Consider the following 25,542-nt stretch of genomic DNA (forward strand, 5'->3'; position numbering starts at 1 on the left):
TACTGACTTCATTACATAACCATGGGAGCTCTATTCACTAAAACTCACCTAGTCTTTGATACTAATTTTTCACTTTTCAATGATAAGTATTATCGACATTTACACACGTATGGGTTCCTCTAATTCTCTCATCCTTGTTAACTTTGCGTTGGATTATATAATTTCTGACTGACTGGAGATATTGGACTTTTAAGTCCTTAAGACCCTTTGATTAAAGGCTATGCGAATGACTTAATTTTAATTTTACCACCTGACCGGTGATCCTCACTTATAATAATTCACCTGTGAATTAGAGAACTCCATATCATACCATTTTTGGATATGCGTGTTTTTAGAAGCCTTGATAACACTTTCCACATCCCTTGTGGTGAATGTAACTCATGCTACATCGGAAAAACTGGATGTTCACCTAGGGGTAGAGTAAACTCCCACCGTAGCGATATTTTTATCTAAACATTTTTGTGTTCTAGCACAATAGGCGATTACTTCTAAACACAAGGTCATTTTTGAAGAGGTTAAAATCTTTCTAATGAAATAAATTACACCAAAAAACAGTTTTTGGAAATGTGTTACTTAAGTCGTCTTCAGCCCAAGTACTGGAACAAATTATGAATAAGTTGGGCACGGTGAGTGCGGACTATGGTTTGAAAATAAATATCCAAGATCCAAAGTAAGAATCATCAATAGAAACAGAAACAATCAAATTGGAATACGAAACATGGCAGGATACGCAGTGGTCAGACAATTTAGTTGCTTAGGTTCCATCACCACTAATAGTGGAGGCTGCGAAGACGAGAAGAAAGGTTATTGGACAGAAACAGTCAGATAAATTACGTGACGCCACTACATCATTACGAAGGAGAAAAGATAGTCGTGGAGGAAGATTCAATTATAGTCGTCGGTCTTCATTTCTTTTCTCATAAAGTCTTGTTACGTATTTCATTCTTCTGAGAAATCTTTGATTAACTTGGGATTCTTATGGGGTTTTTATTTTTAAACGCCATAATTTTCGTCTTATAACGGCAATTTCGTATTAAACTTCTAACACACTAGATATCTTTGTAGATGGCTCTTTGTAGATTTGAAGTTGTCATTTATTCCTTTTTAATTTATTGGCAAAGACGCAAATAACAATAAAACTACTATATGTTTAAACTTTTACTATTTAACTGATTTATTTCCTACTACCTTAACCGAACTACACAGAAACACGTATTTATTACACAAAATACAAATTTTATTATTTAAGAGGCAATATACACGACGCCTACATTATTTTAGTGGTAATAAAGCAATCCTCGACCGCGAACTCACTAAGATTTATTAACATATATTTAAATACCGGTGCTGCCAAAAGAAAAGAAGCCTCGAGGTGCTCGAGGTATGTTATGACAATGGGCATTCGCACGTCTTTATAAAGACTGTATTTACTTAAACTGGCCCCTCATTTACCTCTTCTTCTCGTTTCTTTATGCTTCGTCTTACTAGTCCAGTCACTGTGGAGGAAAACAAGTCTATATATTTTTTACAACTGTATCGAATTTGCTATAAATTTGGACTGAGGTTTATCTTACCCCCCTCTTCAAAAGTTATAGGTATATGCGCTAGGTGAGATTTTTATTTTTAAAGGGTGAAAGGTGCCGCTTATTGAAAAAATTGAACATTAAAGCATTTATGGATTTAAATCATATTAAAATGTGCAATTGAAACATTCTCAATTATAATAATGGATATTGTGTACATTCCCAACTCTTGAACAATCTTAAAAACTACCATTTTTCATAAAAATAATCGTAAAAAATCGCTTAACCGGTTCAAACATTTTTGTAATGCATATAATCTACAATATAATTATTATCTGCTTATATAAAATAATTTTGGGTCATTCCATTTCAAATCACTCAATTTTGGAGCAAAAAAAATTTTGGACCTCCGATTTGTCTGAAAATTGGTATATAGCTTCTGCGGGACGTACAAATAAGATATTTATAATCAAAAAATCTTCTTCTTTTTTTCTCAAAATGTTATTTTATGCGATTTTACAGTGATTTGGTGTTTATTTATACAAATTTGCATTTTCTATCGTAAAGTATCAATGAAAAACATAATATTTTAATAGAAAGGACTCAAAAATGTCATTATATGGCATTATAACAAGTTACTTTGATTCAAAAGAAGCTTTTGATCAAATTTTATAGTGTAGAAAACGTTCAAATACCGTTTTTTACATTTTTCTCCATTCCCAAAATACATCATAATCGATTTGGCTGAAAATTTGCCCACAGATAGACAAAACATAGGACTTTAAGTGGTGAGAAGGATTTGAATTATATTACAATACCAAAAAAGTTACATGCAATATTATAGTCAAAAATACTAGTCTACTGTAAGTAAAATTAACTCGAAAATATCGACCTCACGACAAAAATTGTTAAAAAGAAATTGTAATAATTGTAAATACGATTTATTTGGAACAATTTCAGTTCCTACCATTTTTGTCGAAAAGTTAAAAATGGCGGAGATATTGAGCCAAACAGGTTCTCCTTTAAAATCAAGATGGCGGCTAACATAACGGAGGAATTCATTCGTGATTTTAAATTTAGGCTACTATTGACTCCCTTAAAGATCAGAAAAATAAAATTTTGGGCAGCTCGGCATTCAAGGTCAAATGCTATCCCGACTGGACTAATATATACTTTTGAGTCTGATATTACTGCATGTAACTTTTTTGGTATTGCAATATAATTCAAATCCTTCTAACCACTTAAAGTTCTATCTTTTGGATATCTGTGGGCAAATTTTCAGCCAAATCGATGATGATGTATTATGGGAATGGAGGAAAATGTAAAAAACGGTATTTTAACGTTTTTTACACCATAAAAGTTGATCAAAAACTTGTTTTGATTCAAAATAACTTGTTATAATGCCATATAATGACATGTTTGAGTCCTTTCTATTAAAATATTATGTTTTTCATTGATACTTTATGACAGAAAATGCAAATTTGTTTAAATAAACACCAAATCACTGTAAAATCGCATAAAATCACATTTTGAGAAAAAAAAGAAGAAGAAGATTTTTTGACCTTAAATATCTTATTTTTACGTCCCGCAGAAGCTATATACCAATTTTCAGACAAATCGGAGATCCAAAATTTTTTGCCTGAGTGATTTGACATGGAATGTACCTTTTAGTAAACGCAATACTTAAACCTTTACAAAATATCTCCTATGTCAAAAATATACAATAACCGCCACGCTACTATACTTGTTCCACTGTTTACTTTTATGTCTAGTGACGTCTAGAACGCCAAAAAATGTATAGAAAACGAATATAAACATGGAAAGTTGATAATTTATAGAAAAGTTGTACTTGAAGTTTATAGTTGTCATTGTGTTAAAGTTGTACAAGTTATAAAGTATTTTAATGTTGTTGGTGTTTCAATAAATTTATTTTAAAGCGGAGTACCAACACTATTAAGGGGATGGGTACTTATTTTCGGCTACAATGCTATTCAAATGGGGATTCATTTTTTTCGAATCCTGAGAAAACTAATAAGTATTTTTGAAAAATTTAAACGCAGAATGAAAGATTACGTTATTAGCAAGGGCCAAAAGTCCCTGAGAACTTCTATAATGTTTATTTTAATAAGTTACAGGGGTGAAAAACTAAGAGAAAATTTAATGTGATTTTTAATTTTAAATATCTCATTCAAAATAAACTGTTTATTTATTCTAAGGGACTTTCGGCCCTCGGTAATAATTTAGTCATTCATTCTGCGTTTAAATGTTTCAAAACATTTATTGGTTTTTTCAGGATTTGAAAAAAATTAACACAATGTCCGTGGTAATATTTTCAAATCTATCTTTGTCTTACAACGCACTCAGTCGAATAGAATATTGTCAGCATATTGTCAGTCAGTGACAATCAGTGACAATTTTAAATATTTGACATGGCATCGGGAATATTTTGAATTGTTGATTAAATAATATTGATATATAGGGTATTTGATAAATAACTGATTTAAGACGTGAACTTAATAAAAAGATATTTATTGTGTATTATTTGTGGAAGATCCAAGCAGAGAATACATCAGGATAATATATTCTGTGATCCAATTATTTTGTTGTTAAAGATGTTCAAAATTGTAAGCCTTCCATAGTAACAATATATTATTAAAAAATTACTTTAACACTTTTCCTCTTTTGTCGATTGAGTATTAATTTTTGTTGTACATATAAATTATTACAATTACTGAAGACATAGTTAGTGAAAAAATTATCACATTTATTAACTGAATTAATAATTTGCAATTGTACAAATAACAGTTGTCCAAGAACATTCAAAAGCCATCTCTTTAAGTTAATGATGACATTTTCAAGTAGAATGACATTCTAATAATGTTAACATATCCATACCAGTGTGAATTTTACTACACGTAATTTGCCGTGTAAATACAGAAAAAGTAGGAATAGCCGTAAAATATTTGCGAATTATATACCGATGGCCTTAATTAATGTATTTTTTGTATGGAAAAACAATTATTTTGAATAGTTGCATGAGAGTCACATGCCATGACAGACATGAAAGTCAAAGATGAGAATGGGCCGGATTAGCCTAGGCAAAATGCCTTCACTCCCAGAACTTAATATTTTTCTTTTTTTTACATTATATATGATTAAAAAATAAGATTTAGCTCAATTTTAACCCTCCACCCCCTACACCTTTCTCTGGGTTTCAGTATCACTAAAAAAACACTTTTCTCTTTGCGCACTAGTATACGACGCTAATTCGATATAGACAAAAATCGAAAATCCTCTAAAAACAGTTAAACCGCCTGTGAAACCGACACATGTGTTTTATCGGGACGCGGGTGAACAGTGACCAAATAGTGACGAGTCAGCTTTTTTACAAACTTATAATATTGTCCATATATATAATCCCTTTCTAAATTTTCACTTGAACCAGCAACCTAAAAACATAAAGTCCACACAACTGAAATTATGTTAATAATTTCATATATGTGCATCCCTTATTGTACAGCGGTTATAAAAAATGTAGAGGCAAAATGCTGCAGTAACTGGACTACACAGTTCGATTACACCGCGATACGTGTACGGATACCGTATACTGCGGTCTACACTACACCGACGCCTATATTGCACGTTTTTTCTCTTATTTGCGTGGATTTTCTTCGATGTTGGTCGATCGGTTGCAACGCAACTGCGACTGTATTTAGGGACCGGTTTTCTGATTTAGATCGGACGAGCGATTGAAGATTATTGGCTGCGTTGTTTAGTAAAGTGTTGCTAAACACTGCTTTAACTAATGCAGTAAAGATATATGTATATATGAAAAACAAATTAACAATCACCTTTATAGTTCCAATTTTATTATTATGCACTCTCCTTATACCCAGGATGGGTAATTCTCGTTTATTTTGAAATGTTAATAATTTTTAAATCTATTTATTCACGTATGTTGGCGACTATTACAGGGAGACGAAGTTTGCATTAAGAATCAAATGAAAATGGGAAAAAGTTAATCGAATTTGATATAGGGAACAAAATGAAAATAGCTAAAGTTTGTTTAGCAGTAAATGGTTGACTTCAATTAGTGCGGTCGTAAATATTATTAAATTCATCTGACTTGGCCCATTGTTAAGAACGGTCCGGAGCGATAAGCAAACGAGGTAAACAGAGTTAGTCTTTTGACAATTAACACTGACTAGACGGTACTCCTATAATAAAGCAAAGGATCCACAAAATTCTAAAAAACATCTAGAAAGAGTTTTCTCCTTTTTCTTTGAGTGTGTCAGCTGTTAGTTTTTTATAATAACACCACACATTTAAGTTCTTTAAAATTTAAAATATTTTATTTTTTTCTTTAAAAATTTGTTAAATAGGTATAATATATAATTATTTGTTCTGAAGCTATTTTCTTGTGGCATTTTTACAATTTTAACTATTTATAATGGGAAATAAGCCACAATATTATTAAAAAATGATTTTTATTAACGTTTCGACGCCCAAATCGGGTGCCGTTGTCAAAATACAAAATACTACTAACATAAACAAAAATGTTGTTGCTTAGTAAAAAAATTCTTCTAATAATTTATTTAATTTGACTCATTTATATCGGCAATTCAGATACATATGATACATTTTAAAGTAGAAGTCTTTAAAATGATATTGCCAATATTTATGAGTTGCGTTCCTGGGACGACTTTGCTGAAAGATAGTTCATAGAAACAGATAGTAAAAAGAGAAAAATCAAAGAAGCGGCTCTAATTATGCTAAACGAAACCAATTGTGTCGCAAATTCCTCGGTGGAATGCAGTAGGATGTGGATACCCATACTGAAAGAGGAAGTCAATAGAAAGAAAATACCACAATTAGTAAGTCAATAGTCGAGTTAGTACATATTTTATATTTTAGTATTACTTATATATCCCATATAGGATGTGGATAGCCTTTCTGAAAGAGGAAGTCGATAGAAAGAAAATACAACAATTAGTAAGTCAATAGTCGAGTTAGTACATATTTTATATTTTAGTATTACTTATATATCCATGTATTATTAATATTATTTATAATTTAAACAAAATTATAGTAAAGTCAGAATTTGGTATTAATTTTGAGAGTAAATTAAATGTAAGACCAAATACTTACGATGTCGGGATAGTATCACGAGGTTTTTCCTGGTTTTCCCTTGTGATTTACTATGAGATCTCTAGCGCGAGAATTTTAATGTCACCGTTGCATGTGGTTGTCTTTTTAAAGACAGATCACATGCTATGATTTTTTTGTGACGGATATTCTTGAGTTGGGATTGATTTCATGTAATCGAATGAACTATCTTTCAGTAAAGTCGTCCCAGAAACGCAACTCATAAATATTGGCAATATCATTTTAAAGTCTTCTACTTTAAAATGTATCATATGTATCTGAATTGCCGATATAAATGAGTCAAATTAAATAAATTATTAGAAGAATTTTTTTACTAAGCAACAGCATTTTTGTTTATGTTAGTAGTATTTTGTATTTTGACAACGGCACCCGATTTGGGCGTCGAAACGTTAATAAAAATCATTTTTTAATAATATTGTGGCTTATTTCCCATTATAAATAGTTAAAATATAATTATTTAATTATCATTTTCAATATTATCTTGTATTTATGCTTAATTACTTCATTTTGATTATCATTATATTTTATTACAATAGATTAAAAAAAAACAAAAATTTCAAGTAGGGGGGAAATTGAACCCTAGTCCTTTGCGTGAAAAGTAAAAAAAAGTAAATAGACGTGGGGATGACCACGGTTTTAGTGACGTCAATCCAAAGGAGAATATTATAACTGTTTATAAGAGAAAATAAAATTGTTGGTTTTACTATTCTTGTTACAATTGCAGCATTTTCTCACCTTATAAACCAAGATTGGCCATATCGATCCACTCACTTTTTAGTTATTATAAAAAAGTTATAAAAAAAATAAAATTACCTTTGTTAATATTTATTTTACTTTTATAACAAATGTCAAATACGTATGTACAATGTATATCACTGGCGAAGCGACCATGCAACCACTGCTACCATTGGTAACAGTTAAAAATCTTGCAAAGAAATATTTTATGACGATGAATAATTCCATATACCATAATTTTTACCAATAGAAATTTATTATTACATTATGTGTTAATAGTAGATACCTAATTCAGTAAATAGCCAAGTACTCGTAGACACACGAAATATTGGCGAGTTTAGGTGACTCAGTTGCACTTTATTATACTCCGTTACCAGTTTCATTTGTGGTTACAATGGTTATAGCCTCGCTGTCGCTCGGGACCGGCTAGTGTCTGGAAAATTTTGAAGGAGCGACAGCGTAAGCGCGCTGTGTATATCAGTAGCCCTGTTACCAGATTTAAATTTGGTTACAGTACCTATAAAAAGTGTGCGTGCAGTTAACCATGGATGAATGTCGCTGCGTAATCAATCAACTACTTGAAAAGTAATTCTCCTTGTATAATTTTGAAGAAAAAAATGAGATTATTGAAAACGAAAGACCTATTTTAAACAATTCAAAAAAGGAATCTAAAAAAGTAGTTTGCTATTTTAAATTTAGTTGGTACCTGACGTCAAAATCCTTGGTTATGTATGTTGCAAGAAAAATATAGTATATTTTTGGCCATGTCTTCGTGTTTCTACAATAAAATAGGTGGACCAGGTTCACGATTTAAATAGTTTTAGAGTTTTAAAAAGGAGACATGAAATTTCTCCGTTACCTACATGTAAGATGTATATCCAATTTGATTCAGTTTGGCAAAACAAGAATCGAAAGTTCCCTTAACCATGCTTTTAAAGCAAATATTGCTAAACATAATGAGTTTGTTAAAAAAATAGATAGGTATATCCTTAGCACACATATAATAGATACCGTATGTTTTTTGGCCAAACAAGAATTAGTGTTTCGTGGTCATTTTGAAGGCGACAACTCTGACAATCGAGGCAATTACAGGGAATTGTTAATGTTGTTCTGAAGCTATTTTCTTGTGGCATTTTTACAATTTTAACTATTTATAATGGGAAATAAGCCACAATATTATTAAAAATTGATTTTTATTAACGTTTCGACGCCCAAATCGGGTGCCGTTGTCAAAATACAAAATACTACTAACATAAACAAAAATGTTGTTGCTTAGTAAAACAAAATTCTTCTAATAATAAATTTATTTAATTTGACTCATTTATATCGGCAATTCAGATACATATGATACATTTTAAAGTAGAAGACTTTAAAATGATATTGCCAATATTTATGAGTTGCGTTCCTGGGACGACTTTACTGAAAGATAGTTCATTCGATTACATGAAATCAACCCCAACTCAAGAATATCCGTCACAAAAAAATCATAGCATGTGATCTGTCTTTAAAAAGACAACCACATGCAACGGTGACATTAAAATTCTCGCGTTAGAGATCTCATAGTAAATCACGAGGGAAACCAGGAAAAACCTCGTGATACTATCCCGACATCGTAAGTATTTGGTCTTACATTTAATTTACTCTCAAAATTAATACCAAATTCTGACTTTACTATAATTTTGTTTAAATTATAAATAATATCAATAATACATGGATATATAAGTAATACTAAAATATAAAATATGTACTAACTCGACTATTGACTTACTAATTGTGGTATTTTCTTTCTATTGACTTCCTCTTTCAGTATGGGTATCCACATCCTACTGCATTCCACCGAGGAATTTGCGACACAATTGGTTTCGTTTAGCATAATTAGAGCCGCTTCTTTGATTTTTCTCTTTTTACTATCTGTTTCTTTCAGGACTATACTTGAATCTCTCCACTGAACTCTATGTTCATTATCCCATGCGTGTTGACATATTTGAGATCTATCAAATTCTCTATTTTTAATATAAGATTGATGTTCACTTATTCTAACGTTTAATGGTCTTGATGTTTCACCTATATAAAACTGTTCGCATTCACAAGGTATTTTATAAATACAATTCTTTGTCCTTTCTTGTTCATTGTTAGGTTTAGTTTTAGATAGAATAGATCTCAATGTGTTGGTTGTTTTGAATGTTGTTGAAATGTTGAATTTATTTCCTATTGTTTTAAGTTTCTCGGATAGTCCTTTTATGTATGGTATTGATATTTTCCTCGTATTATTTCTTGTGAACGTTGTAGAATCCCGTTCTATGTTGTTCTGTTCCATTCGATCCAATCTTGACAATTCCTTATTTATAAACGATAAAGTATAATCATTTTTTAATAAAACCGATGTTAAGAATTGTTTTTCTTCTAAAAATGAATTTTCGTTAGAACAAGTAATTTTGGCTCTATCATATAAGGATTTTATGATTCCCTTTTTAACGTTGATGTTGTGATTTGATTTGTAATTGTTAACATTAATTGCCAAAAAAGATCAAAAATTTTGCCAACATCTAGAAACGTCAACTGTTTTTTCGAGAGTTTCAAGTGATATACAAAATGATATTATTGAAGCTATATATATAGGTACATTTAGACATATCTTCATTTTTTTAAATAAGATTTTTTTCATCTGGTTTTGGTAACACTTTAGAAAAAGTCACGCGTCGCCGCTGATGTATATTACTGTCTTATTGTGTACCGCAAGGTTACTGCACGCGTCTCAATATTTCGCATAAAAACATCATGCCGGGCGATAAGAAGCATTCACTTTAAAAATCTGCGGAAACGGTTAACAATACCCATCTATTTAAGTCATCAATGTTAAAGAACTCAAGTAAATTAACGATTGCCAACATAAGACGGCACGTAAAGAAGAAGGTACAGTGGTGGGCGTTGCACATCACATGAATGGGAAATAACAAGCCTAGAAACCACAGTGCCACGGGGCGATTCACACAAAAAAATCCTGACAAATAGCACAAAACATCACTTTACAAATTACCTATTTTGTTTGCAAGTAACGTCAATTTTGTGATGAAGTCGTTTCTAAAATCACTTCATAAACTGTTATTAAAGTAAGGTATCCCGCTTCAGAGTCGTATTCAAATTGCAATACAACAGACGTGAGCAACGTGCATTCTGCGCCTGAGGCCAAACTATCATGTACCTACTCGTACTCGGAGAAGTCTTGACTTGATTGATGCTGCGTAATTATCGAGTAGGCGATTCCTATTTTCAATATCAATTAATTTTGCGAATGCTTTCCGACATTCTTAGCAAAATGTTAGCAATCACCACCTGATAATTATTTTGAAATATCGGTTTGAATGATATGCGGTGGGTTATAATTAAAATGGTGAGAAATATAAGTGATTAGGTGTCATTCTTAGGACTAACGAACTATGAATGAACCAACACATATTATGAACAAAACTGTTATCGACTCAACGTATTCGCAAACTTTTTCTAGCACCTGTCATTACTGTTCAAACATTCAACAAACTAAGCAAAGATAATATCCTGTGATATTGGGTACAGGGTGTAACAAAAATACAGCTCATAAATTTAATCACATATTCTGGGACCAAAAATAGTTCGATTGAACCTAACTTACCTTAGTACAAATGTGCACATAAAAAAAGTTACAGCCCTTTGAAGTTACAAAATGAAAATCGATTTTTTCCAATATATCGAAAACTATTGGAGATTTTTTTATTAAAGATGAACATGTTGCATTCTTATGGTAGTAGTATCTTAAGAAAAAATTATAGTGAAAATTAGACACCCCATAAAAAATTTATGGGGGTTTTGTTCCTTTAAACCCCCCCCCCAAACTTTTGTGTACGTTCCAATTTAATTATTATTGTAGTACCATTAGTTAAACACAATGTTTTAAAATTTTTTTTGCCTCTTAGTACTTTTTCGAAAAGTCAGTTTTTATCGAGATATTTTGCATATTTGTCAAATCCACCACATATTTGTACCTAATATGGCTAAGTATGATTATGGAGACTTGATAATAAGTATAGGAAAATTTTATTATGATTTACATTTTTAGGTATATTTTGAAACATATTAAAAAAGAAGCCACATCTCGATAAAAGGTGCCTTATCGAAAAAATACAAAGAACCAAAAAAGTTTTAAAAACACTGTGTTTAACTAATGGTATCGCAGTAATAGTTTAATTGGAACGTACACAACCATTTGGAGGGTTTAAAGGAACAAAACCCCCATAAAATCTTTATGTAAACATATTAGAAAAGAAGCCGCAACTCGATAAAAACTGCCTTGTCGAAAAAATACTAAGAGCCAAAAAAATTTTAAAATATTGAATTTAACTAATGGTATCACAATAATAATTTAATTGGAACGTACACAAAAGTTTGGGGGGTTTAAGGGAACAAAGCCCCCATAAAATTTTTATAGGGTGCACAAATTTCACTATAATTTTTCTTTAAGATATTCCTGCCATAAAAATGCCACATGTCCATTTTCAATAAAAAATCTCTAATAGTTTTCGATATATTCGAAAGAATCGATTTTCATTTTGTAACTTCAAAGGGCTGTAACTTTTTTTATGTGCATATTTGTACTAAGGTAAGTTAGGTTCATTCGAACTATTTTTGGTCCCAGAATAGGTGATTTAATTTATGACCTGTATTTTTGTTACACCCTGTATATCAAATATATTGCAAAAACTATTTGTTTTCATTTGGAAAATAGAGCGCACAATTCATATACAATGCGTGTCGTATTTAATAATACATACTTTATGTTAACATTGCACCATCAGCAGTCTTTTACACCTACACCACACACTGGACCCAGTAACGCGGTAATGTGTCATGTAACATACACATAAAAGTTCGCATCACCCTATGGAACATTCTAGCATTTATAAAACACTGAAATTAAATTCCAACTATAGCCTCATGTTTTCTCAACATTTTGTTTTTTGACTCATTCCCGTACATTGGACCATAAAAAAGTTAGGTACTTTAACAACTAGCCATGTTTTTCATCAGTACAGGGTGTTTTAAATAAGTATGGCCAACTTTAAGGGGGAATTCTGCACAAAAATTTAATGAGAGTTTGCTTTATAAACGGTATGTCCGAAAATACTTCGTTTCCGAGATAGGGGGTGTTGAAATTTTTATTACAAAATGACGATTTATTTATTGCTTTAAAACCGGTTGAGATATGCAAATGAAATTTGGTCAGTTTTAAGACGTAGTTATTGCACATTTTTTACATACAATTAAGCATTTAATATTCACCATTGGCGCGCATACGGGTAATATAACCGCTCATATTACCCGTATGCGCGCCAATGGTGAATATTAAATTCTTACTTGTATGTCAAAAAATGTACAATAACTACGTCTTAAAACCCACTAATTTTCATTTGCAGATCTCAAGCGGTTTTAAATCAATAAATAAATCGTCCGTTTGTAAGAAAAATTTCAACACCCTCTATCTCAGAAACGAAGCATTTGCGGACACAGGTTTATAAAGCAAACTGTCATTATTTTTTCATGTAGAATTACCCCTTGAAGTTTGCCACACTTGTTTAAAAACACCCTGTATTCATGAAAAACATGGGTAATTGTTAAAGTACCTAACTTTTTTATGGTCCAACATAAGCGAATGAATCAAAAAACAGAATGTTGAGAAAACATGAGGCTATAGTTGGAATTTTCATATCAATGTTGTATAAATGCTAGAATGTTCCACAGGGTCATGCGAACTTTTAGAAAAAAACACAGTTTGATTTGTACGCCCGGTATACATAGTGTGACCAACTAGCCCGAAAAATCCGGGACATGGCCCGAATTACAAAGTCGTGTCCCGGCGTCCCGGACAAGGCTTCCGGGCCATCCGAATTTTCGACGTTTTAGTAAAATTCTATTTTGAATACGTTATTCTTCTAAGAAATTGGTGGGACGAAAAAAAGTTGACAATTTCTAGAGTGTGATATTAATACCACATTTAAAACGCATCCATTTTATATCGTGGTATTATAGTTCTACGAAAATTCAAACTGTGGATTTTTTTCATTTCTGTATTTTAAATATCGTCTTGAAAAGACGATTCAAAAACAATATCAATTCATGTACACATGAATCAGCTGTCCGAAGCATGCCGCATGCAACGACGTAGTGATGGCTGATAAATGTTTTTTTTTGTTTTTGGAAAATGGCCCGTTTTTCACTGAAAAGTCCCGGATTTCAAGTATTTTTTTCAGCCTTGTCCCGAATTCGACCGAATTGGAGTTGGTCACACTAGGTATACAATGAAAATTTAACTGTTTAGCAACAATGCTATCACAGCGATATTGTTAAAGAATAAGGTTATAATATATTAAAAAAATCACTTAAATTGGACAACAGGTTTAGGAAATTCCAGACATCAAAAATTACCCATTTTTAAGGTGTCCGGTTAATTTTGCACCCCAGTGTATGTTACATGACACATTACCGCGTTACTGGGTCAAGTGTGTGGTGTAGGTGTAAAAGACTGCTGATGGTGCAATGTTAACATAAAGTATTATTAAATACGACACGCATTGTATGTTGATATAAAATGACATACGAGATTCGGCACATTAATAGACTCGATACCAGTAATCTTAATTAATACCAGGACAGCTGTTTTCTTCCAACTCAGCGTTTTCCTTCGATTTTGCCCTGAATGATCAACCGGAGTAAGCGATATTTAGGTCCTCTCATTATATGACCGAAGTATTGAACCTGTCTCATTTTTATAACGTTGATCAATTCTCGCTCTTGTGTATGGTCTTCAGTACACGTTCGTTGGATATGTGTAGGTACTGTCCACGGGATTCTGAGCATGCGACGGTAACACCACAACTCGAACGCTTCTAATTTGTTGAGATTCTTCATTTTTGTTGTCCAAGTTTCATGTCCATAGAACAAAACGAACCAGACGTAGCACTTCAATAATCTTATACGCAGGGGCGGTTTCTCCATTGGTTCACTTGTGCAGTGAACACCCAATCAAATTTCATTAAACTACATATTTTTAAAAATCTCATAAATATCATTAAAAAATTTTTTCTTAAATCTCATAAATATCACAGTATCATTAAAATATAACTGTATTTATTAATCACATAATTTGTTTGCACAACACCGCTGCGCTAGATGCACGTGGTAAGTGCAGAATTCAAATTGAACCCAGCCACTATACAGTAAGCCTATAGAAGAACGAGAGCTCTTAAATCCGTGAACCAGGGATTCTCCTATCTTAAAACATTGACGATTTGTGCACTGCACAGTACTGCACACAGAGACCGGGGCGAAGCGTTTCGATTCACAGTTTGACATTTTCTGTTGTGGGCTTTTATTAAATACAATATTGGTAGGTAGTTTTTTTAGGATGGTGGAGCCTTATTCAGTGAAGTTTATAAAAGAAAATGCAAATAGTTTTGAAAATCGACTTCTTATAAAAAGAATGGACTAACTTGGCCGGAGATAAACTTGGTACAAGAATGTGCAATAAGAAACAAAAAGTTTAAACATTGTTTTAAAGTTGAACAATATAGAAAAACTTAGTGATTATATGGGTGTGATAAACTACATTCTTTATTTTGTTTTCCATGTTTAGTATTTTCAAAGAATAAAACTATAATTTTAATCTCGGTCTTTGGATGCCGTTAAAATAAACGGATTTTTAAACAGTTTTGACAAAGCCATTTCATTATTCGTAACTTGTGCCTCCACCTTCACCACCGAAGAAGCTCCATCATTCAGTAGGTATCACATTCTGCACAAAACAAAAAAAGTGTGTGATATCCTGACTAATCGGGTCAAAGGTAGGTTTCATTTTACAGAACATCTTTTGGCGAGGCCCCAAAAATTTTTCGCCTGCGGCGCTTATTCACCGTTTGTATAATTACATTCTTTAATTGAACACCCTCCTTAAATTACCACGAGCCGCCACTGCTTAAAATACGTGTGGTCAATAATAGACTTCTACACTGCACAATACAGAACGCCAGCTAATAAATCTTTTTCGTTCAAGTTCTATTCTGATCGAAATTTCCTCATCACTTTCAACCTTGCAGTCAATCCAGCTACCTAGATATCTAAAACGTTTCACCCTTTCCATGATTTTGTTATCTAATTTTAGTACTGAGTCTTCGATATTAATTTTTCCGACCACCATCCATTTTGTTTTATTTGTGTTGATTGTTAAGCCCTTTGCAATGCATTCTTTGTTTACAGCGTTCAATAGGGTTTGAAGGTCTTCCAGACTCTCTGCCATTATTGCGGTGTCATCTGCGTATCTGATATGATTTCACCATCGATTTTAACAGCTTCGCGACGATTATTTAACGCTTCCTCAAAAATTGGTTCAGTGTAGGCATTGAACAATATCGGTGACATAACACATCCCTGTCTGACACCACGCTTAGTAGTGTCCTAGTTAATGACCTTTAAATTGTAAAAGTGCTATTGTGTTTATGTTTCGCGGACTAGTGTGAGTTGGATAAGGACAATGAATTCAGCGGTTGAAATATAAGAAATTTACGAACGAACTTTGACTAGATCTTATTTTTTTAATAGTAACAAATTCTTTTATTCCCACGTTAATAGCTGGTCCTTCGATTTGTAATTTATTACATTTTACATTACTTATTACGCCCTAAATGGTAGTAAGATCATCATCCTAATTTATTCTTCATTTTCTTCCAGGTAAATATATTCTACTTTCTCAAATGATAATGTATACAAAAATAAAAATTTTCTAAATCAAAAATGATTTAACAAATCAGAAATTTGTATAGTAAAGAGCATCATCAACGTCAGATTAGTATTAAAAAACACCGAGTATCTCAAGAAGCTTGTCACATTACAAATAATGTTTATTTATACAAACTTCTCACATCTTAAAGTCGACTCTAGCCGCCTGAAATTGGAAGTTAAAACGTTTTTAAGAGCTTTCTAACAAGCTGTCGGTGGGATCGAATAACAAAGAGATGTAAAGCTCGCCGCCACCTTGCTCGTTCGTCGTTGAGGCAGCGGCAGGTAATAAACAAACATAGTCAGGTTGACGTAAGTAAACACGTCGACCCATAAAAATATGCGCCAAAGGGAACGAACGATACCAGCGCAATTGGCTTTCTACCGGATGTCCCATGTCCCCGTGTTACGATATTCACGACTCTCGACTAGTAGTTTCAACACGTTGGGTGATGGCATATACTGTGTACGGGGTTTGCACAATAATTCACACTCATCAAGTGATATTTTTTCAGAACTATTTTGGAAATTTGGAAAAAACTAAAAATATCTCGGAACATAATGAGTTTAGGTATTGTTTAGGTTTATGATTTGCTTCATAAGAATGAAAGAGTATCATAAATGTGATATTTGGAAAAAATAAAATATAGGGTTGTAAGTTTAAAAACAGAGGACACCCCTGGGACTAAGAAAAAGAGGAAGACCCAGGATAGGATGCTGAAACCAGATAGAGGAAGACATAATAATAATGAAAAGAAAAGACTGGCAGACAAGATGAAGAAACAGAAAAGATTGGAAACACATAACCAACGCTGCTAAGACACGTATAGGTCTATGAGAAATAAACTAAACAGGAATAAATCTTGAATGGGTTGCATGTGAGAGTTCATTTTAAATGAAGTAAAAGTCAGACTTACTCTCAATCTTTATTATAACTTCCGACGACCGGTTTCGCTCTTTAAAATTTGTAGAGCATCTTCAGGTCAAAGGTAACAAGTTACAAAATTTCATTTAAACAGGAATAATCCATATAATCTGGCGGAATAAATATATATGAGCACCGAAAGCAAAGTCCGCATTTATAACACATGTGTTAGACCCTTACTGACATACGCAGCTGAGACCAGGGCCGAGCCAACAGAGGCCAAACAAATAATGAGAACAACAGAGATGAAAACCCTAAGAGATAGAATACGAAACGAAGACACATTGAGAGAGCTAGGCGTTTAAGACAAGAGATGGACAAGAGCACGACGACGCATGTGGAGAGACCACGTAGATCGGATGGACCATGAACGTATGGCGAAATGGGCGAAGACACAGAAGCCCAACAGTAAGCGACCCATAAGAAGGTCCAAAAAAACGATGGTACGAGAGCTGGAGCACCGGATCGCAGCAGAGACTGTAACAAAAGAAACAGGACATAGTCCTATTAATTTCTTTTAACAAAACTATTCATTCTTATAATACCAGAGGTTTAAAAGTTTTTTTAAAAGCTTCTTTAAGTTTAATCTACCTGCAGCTGTAAAAAAATGTACTAGTCTCAATAATTTCAAAATATTGCTTAAACAACATATAAAAAATTTATAGTGTACTTTCTTTTTTTATATTGTATGTATATTAGGTTTTTTCTATTTAAATAAAGATCTATCTATATCTATATCTATCTATCTATCTATCTATCGATCTATCTATCTATTACAAGAAGAAGAAGAAGAAGAAGAAGAAGAAGAAGAAGAAGAAGAAGAAGAAGAAGATGAAGAAGAAGAAAAAGTAATAAACCACCTGGAAAAAAGGATTACTATATGCGTCGGCATTGCCGTAATCCACTAGGGTTGATTATTGAGTGATGATGATGATGAAGTTTAAAAACCATTTTAAGAACAGGTTTTATGAGAGGAATCTAAATATAAGAAAATATACAGGGTGTTCTTCATTCAATTCATTAATCTCATCGTTTCTCCTGATTCTCCATGTGGCTCTTACCTTACATCTAACCAAGTTATAATTTTATTATTAGATATCGTTCCCCCGAATGTCTTGAGTTGCACTTCATCTGTTTTTGTCATTATCCACGTGTCACAACCATAGGTTACTACGGATCTAATCAATGTTCTGTAGATAGTCTTTTCTATCAACACACTTGAAAATATTCGCGAAATATCCACAACACAACTTCCTGGTGGTGGTGCGTCATCTTCTTCTTCTTCTGCAGGTACAATCCTCGATCGAAGTGCCATTTTCTTCGGTAAATTCGTCCTCCTCCCTTCTTCTTCTTATGGTGCCTATCCGTTACGGATGTTGGACACTAACATGGCTATTCTGACTTTGTTGACTGCTGCCCTGAAAAGTCCGGTAGTGGTTAAGTTAAACCATTTTCGCAGGTTATGCAGCCAGGATATTCTTCTTCGTCCTGGACCTCTTTTCCCATGCACTTTACCTTGAAGTATGGTCCGAAGTAGGTCATATCGTTGTTCATTGCGCATTACATGGCCCAGGTATTCCAGTTTGCGACGTTTTATGGTGACGACTAGTTCGCGCTCTTTACCCATTCTATGTAGAACTTCTTCGTTGGTAACTCTGTCTATCCAGGAAATCCTCAAAATGCGTCTATAGCACCACATCTCAAATGCTTCGAGTCTCTTCAGTGATGCTTCAGTTAAGGTCCATGACTCCACGCCATATAGAAGAACGGAGAATACGTAGCACTTTAGTAAACGAATTTTTATTTCCAATTTTATATCGTGGCTGTTAAAGATTTTTTTCATTTTGACGAAGGCTGATCTTGCCTTCTCGATCCTTATCTTAATTTCCGTCGATTGGTCCCACTGTTCATTTAAGTTTGCACCCAAATAACAAAAGTTGGTGATTTGTGTTATAGGTTGTTGGTTAACTAGTAATTGACCAGGTGGTATCCAATTTTCGCTTATAACCATGTATTTGGTTTCCAGCCTCCCAGCCAATTCGAACCCATGATCATTTTTTATCAGCAGAGGTTTTTCTTCGTAGGGGAGTATTGCACCTACATGTATGTCTAGCCACATAAAGTAGGACAATGAGTGACTCCGCGGCTTCTCCACGGTTGGGTCTCCAAGTTGTTACTTGTGCGAGCGACTGGAGGCTTCGGAGACTTTTCGTTCGTCGAAATATCCAGCATAGGACAGCGTCAGAAACTGCAGAAGATCATGATCACATAGGTTAGCTGCTGACGTGGATTGGTATGGAGCTCTTGTACTGAAAGTTACTCAGCCTAGCTCTTCGGTATGAGCTTGGGTTGCAAGGATCACTGGTAGTTCGGTGGTATGTCACCAGAGGGACAGAAACGTATTGGTAAGAATTCAACACTCTCTGAGTGCTCTGCACAGGGCTTCGACCATCCAAATCAAAGTATCCTCTACGTTAACCCTTGCGATTTGCATGACTCGAAAAACGCCGTTCACTTGAGGCTGACGATATAGTAAAGCAAGCTATGTTGCAGTGCCGATGGGGCCGAAAGACGTCATCCGCCTGTGACTTAAAACGCGAATGACGTCTTTCGACGTCATCGGCAGCGAAAGGGTTAATTTCATCTTTGAAAGATTCGGATGCTTCTCAATAAATAGAACACAGTTTAGTTTAAGACGTAGAAAAGTCCGGGCAAAAGAGGATAGGTAATAGGGATGTTCACAAAAAATTAAAAAGTCATTTCAAACATGTAAAACGATTAAGAAACACCCTAGGAATAGTTGTCCAAAATTTCAACAAAATTGAAAAAGTCTTTCTATAAAAAATCTTTATTAGAAATCTAGCATTATTTTAAATTTCAAGAACGCTTCTCTATTGGCCTGACGTCACTAGTTGCATACCCCAAGCGCGCGCCATTCTCATAGTGTTACTGTTTACCTGTTTCACGTTTCAGGTCATTTTATTTTGTTCTCTTCTTGTTTTATCAGGGTTAAAATGGAGTTTTATAGTGAATTTGTTTAGTTTAAAGTGGATAGACTGTTTGTAAGGACATATTTTGGGTTTTACAAAAATAAACAAATAAAATGGAAGAAGGTTTGCAGAAAGCCGATTCGTATAAACTACCGACTGTAGTGTAGATGTAACAATGGTGTATGATTTATTGGCATCTTGTAAAAAAATAAATCTACCACAGCTTTACTGAGTGTATATTCCATATAATTTTCCATGTCTTCTTTAAGCTAAAAAAATAAATGCTTAATACTCCACAAAAAAAAATAGAGAAAGTTGTATGCTTGCATTGTACGCATGCATATTGTATACATACATTGGCTGGTTATTACTTTACCTTGGTTAGGTGTATTAAAAATATTTTTATTCTTCTTCATGTGCCTTGTCCGTTGTGGACGTTGGCTATCATCATGGCAATTTTAATTTCATTTGAGGCGTTTCTGAATAACTCGATCGATTTTTGTCCAAATCATTGGCGTAAGTTTTTAAGTCATGAGTGTCTTTTCTTCCGGGTCCGCGTTTGCTCTCTATTTTACCTTGCGTTATCAGTTGGAGTATACGATATTTATCATGTCTCATGATATGACCGAAATATTTAAGATTTCGTTTCTTAATTGTAAAAGAGATTTCTTTTTGTTTTCCCATTCGACGCAATACCTGTACGTTGGTGTGGGTCGCCCAGGATATTTTGAGGATACGTAGGTACACCCACATCTCGAATGCCTCTAGCTTTTTCATTAATGTTTCCATTATTGTCCAGGCCTCTGCGCCATATAGCAAGACCGGAAATAATAACATTTTAGCAGCCGCATTTTTAGTGGGAGAGATATTATGTCGCAATGGGTGAAAATATTTCTCATGCATGTTGTTAAATGTTGCTATGTCCTTTTCAACTCTAGATCTTATTTCGGTTGTTTCGTATTTCGAGTTGACAATAATTGTTCCAAGGTAAAAAATATTTTTGAACTTGGGTATTATACATTTTCACTTCAACCAATCTTTTCACTAAATTATTAATGATTTTAATATAATAAAGTCATACCTACATCCACATGTAGTTATTTCAAGGTTTACTTTTACTGTATGTATTATTAGAATCCCGTTTTTAGGAATATCCCAGTTTAAGGAATACAAATTTGAGGTCCCGAAACTTTTTCATTTACTCTTTTAGGGGGTAGATGCAAAATCTTGGTCCAATGCTATTTAAATTCATTCATTTTTTTCGAATCTTGAGAAAACTAATAAGTATTTTTGAAAAATGTAAATGCAGAAAGAACAATTACATTATTACCAAGGGCCGAAAGTCTCTGGAAAACTTCTATAATGTTTATTTTATTAAGTTAGTTCTTTAAGTTAGTTATTTTAAGTTCTAGCTGCAACAAACCATTTCTTTTTCTGTTTTAAATTGGCTGGAACGGTAATAAAAATCTTGTCAGAACTGTTTTTTGATGTATTTACACACCCAGGAACAAAACACCACTTATTTGGCTTTATTTTTAATAATGAAATACGTAAAAAACTGCGCACATTCAAATACACTGAGTAAATAAGTATACAAAACTAGTCGTCGATCAAAGACGTTACGACTGCTGACGTCACAGACCGTAGCCTCGCTGCAGGGTACCGTTTTTCTAGCCTCCAAGAAAATCAACATTATGAACTCATTTATCTTAAAAAATATACATTTTTAAACAGTTTTATGATTGTTACGTTATTATAGACCTTGTAATCTATTGAATTTAACTATATTTAAAAATTAGTGAACATCCCTATTAGTAGGGAGCATAGCCCCGGTAGAGAGGTCGCAGCTGTATGGAGGCCCAAGCAAGACTGTATTGCCTGACATGCAAATACCCCATATTTATTTTGTTCTGAAGCTATTTCCTTGTGGAATTTTTATAAACAACTATTTTTAATGGGAAATAAGCCACAAGTTAATGAAATCATTTTTTGGGTCAAATTCTGGCTTATTTCCCATTAAAAATAGTTGATTACCACATATTTATGTTCTAATGTGTCGATATAGGTATTTTCAGGTCGAATGGTCAATCGTAAATTTCGGAGAGATTTCAAGGCGGAGCGATGAGCAAGGAAGGGTAATTAGTCTATTACGAAAAGCTCACAGTGTCACGGAAGATGACAAAAAGAGGGACCCAGAACGAGATGGTTGGGTGACGTGGAAGATGACCTGGAAACTATGAATGTAAGAGAATAGAGAAGGATGGCAAAAGAGAGGTCTGCATGGAAGGACATAGTCAGACAGACAAAGATCCATCCCGGAGCAATGACGCCAAAAGAGGAAGAAGATACAGAAGATTGTAGAATTTGGCAAATTATCCAAGCCCGTGGAATATCATTGCCTACCTTTGTTGTAATAACTTTTTTTGGACATTCTCTATCATAGATTGACCAATGTCGCACTAAAATCTCACCCTGTATATCTCGGTATACCCGTTACCCATTCACTTCTAATTAGCAGAGTGGTAGTTTCACTCCTTCTTAATAGAGAGAATGATCAGGTAACAAGTATGCAGAACATCCAGACCTATGAAATTGAGCCTTTTACTGTTGCTTGGGACAAAAACTAAAATGGGAAGTCGATATATTAGGACAAAAGCATAATTAGAAAAAAAAAAGTCACTTTAAAATAATAAAGACAATAAAGATAATTATTTAACGTTGAGAGCTATGACTCTATGACCAATATACAATATCAGTTCATAGATAACAATAAAATATATCAAATAATTCCAGAGATACAATTTTTTATTCAGCTAATCACACCACTAGAACAACAGAACAGATAACCCTATTTTCACGCAACAGCAGATAGACACACAAAACACTAGAGTAGATACCGTAGTGTAGTAAATGGCGTAGGCCCCCGCAGTCGTTTATGAATGAGTAGACAGACGTCGGGCTGTACGAGAAGGGGTGAAGGGGCTGAAGGGGGCGAGCGCTCTGATGAATGGATGGTTGTAGTAACGACGGGATGATATGAGCGCGATGCCGAAGACGGATTTAAAGCGGGCCGGGCCCGGACCGGAGAGGGTGGTTGGAGTTGTTTGACCCACATTTTTATACAATTATGAACTTACTCCAATAATTTTACGGTATTAACGGTAAACTAATAAGTACACTTCGATTTTTTATTTAAAAATTCCTTCAATACCTTGTCGAAATCGTTTCTTCTAATGTTGCGGCTTTTTTATCAATACAGGGTGATTGATTAGTGGGGTAAAGCTCAGTAGATCCGCTATAGTAATAGATAGCAATAAAAGTTAATAACAAAAATTGTAGCCAACTTTGAGCTTCACGTTACAAAATTAGTTAGAATGTTACAGGTGGTTCGATAGCACAGTGGCAGACCAAATTCATGTTTTTTTTTTAAATGGAACACCCTATATTTTATTTTATATTCGAAATCCTGTTAACTTTTCCATCATAAAAATATAAAGGTTTGTTATGTTATACAGGGTATTTACAAAGTTTTAACCAAACTTTGTATGAAAATCGCAACAAGTTTAACTCCCTGTATAAATCAAAATAAGCACAACAGCAATGGTTTATTAATGTCATATTTTTTTATATTGTCAAAATTTTCAAGAATTGTTAACATTCATAATTTTCTTTATATCAAATACAGGGTGAGTCCAAACGCAAGTACATTATTTTCTCAGTACTGTTAAATGGAACACCCTGTATTTTATATCATTATTTAAAAGTAACATTACCGTACTTTAATTTTTATATAACATTCCCTATGTCCAAATTTATTAGTTTTCGAGATATTTTAATTTTTCAGAGCAAATTATTTTAGGTGTCTAAATTTATCTAAATTTTAAGTAAGCCATGACTGAATTGACAATTGACGATTACTGATTATCAATCCGGTAATCAATGTAACAATGTAGCAAATAAATAAATAAAAATAATTTATTGGTAATACATTTTACAAAAAAAAAAACATAACCACAGCATGCAACATTTTTGAAACAATTAAAAACTACTTTTTTTATGTAAATGTCACAAATAAAGAAAGAAAATTAGTAATAAATTTTACAAAAAAAAGCACAAACACAAAATACAACATTTTGTGAAGACAATTAAACACTACTTTTGTATGTAAATGTAACAATGTAACAAATAAAGAACGAAAAATAATTTATCAGTAATACATTTTGCAAAAAAAATAAGTTTGAAAAAATTAGAAGCTACTTTTAATAAAATATTTTTAATATTTAATTACATACGGTGTTCAAAATTACCTCCTAACACATTTATGCACGCCTAAAAACGATTATTGAATGAGCTACTTACTCTACGAAGCATTTGTAAATTAACACATCGAAATACACTTTGTATTCTATTTTTCATCTTATCCCTTGTTGTTGAAGGTATTTTATAAACTTCATTATTAACGTAACCCCAAAAAAATCAGTCCAGTTTATTAAATTCTGATGATTTGGGTAACGACGCTACTGGTCCATTGAAAAATGAACATATTTCGAAAACTAATAAATTTAGACATAGGGAATGTTAGGTATCTAAAAATTAAAATACGGTAATGGTACTTTTCAATAGTGATATAAAATACAGGGTGTTCCATTTAAAATTACTGAGAAAATAATGTAGGTACTTGCGTTTTGACTCACTCTGTATTTGGTATAAAGAAAATTAGCAATATCAATCAATCTTGAAAATGTTGACAATACGTAAAAAATATGGCAGTAATAAACCATTGCTGTTTTCCTTATTTTTATTTATAAAGGGAGTTGAACTTGTTACGATTTTCATACAAAATTGGTTATAACTTTGTAAATACCCTGTATAACATAACAAACCTTTATATTTTTGTGATAGAGAAGTTAACAGGATTTCGAATATAAAATGAAATATAGGGTGTTCCATTTAAAAAACATAAGTTTGGTCTACCACTGTGTTATCGAAAACCCTGTAACATTCTTACTAATTTCGTAATGTGAAGCTCAAAGGTGGCTACAATTTTTGTTATTAACTTTTATTGCTATCTATTACTATAGCGCATCTATTGAGCTTTACCCACTAATCAATCACCCTGTATATAGTATGATGCAAATGAAAGGGATAAACTCGTTATTTCGTAAGCCAGTCACTTTAAGGAAAAATTCTGAAATAGGTCGACTTTTATTTCTAAATTACGATTTTTTGACATAGGTATACATAACATATTTATGTCATACTAGTCATCCATCTGGGATGACGCCACTCATCATCATCAACCAGTACACGTCCTCTCCTGGACATAGGTCACCCTCAGCTCTTTCCATCTGTCTCTGTTTTGTGCGGCTTTCATCCAGTTGCCGACAATACGCTTCAGATC

The sequence above is a fragment of the Diabrotica virgifera genome, chromosome 4 (assembly GCF_917563875.1).
Source record: "Diabrotica virgifera virgifera chromosome 4, PGI_DIABVI_V3a".
In the NCBI taxonomy this organism is placed as follows: Eukaryota; Metazoa; Arthropoda; class Insecta; order Coleoptera; family Chrysomelidae; genus Diabrotica; species Diabrotica virgifera.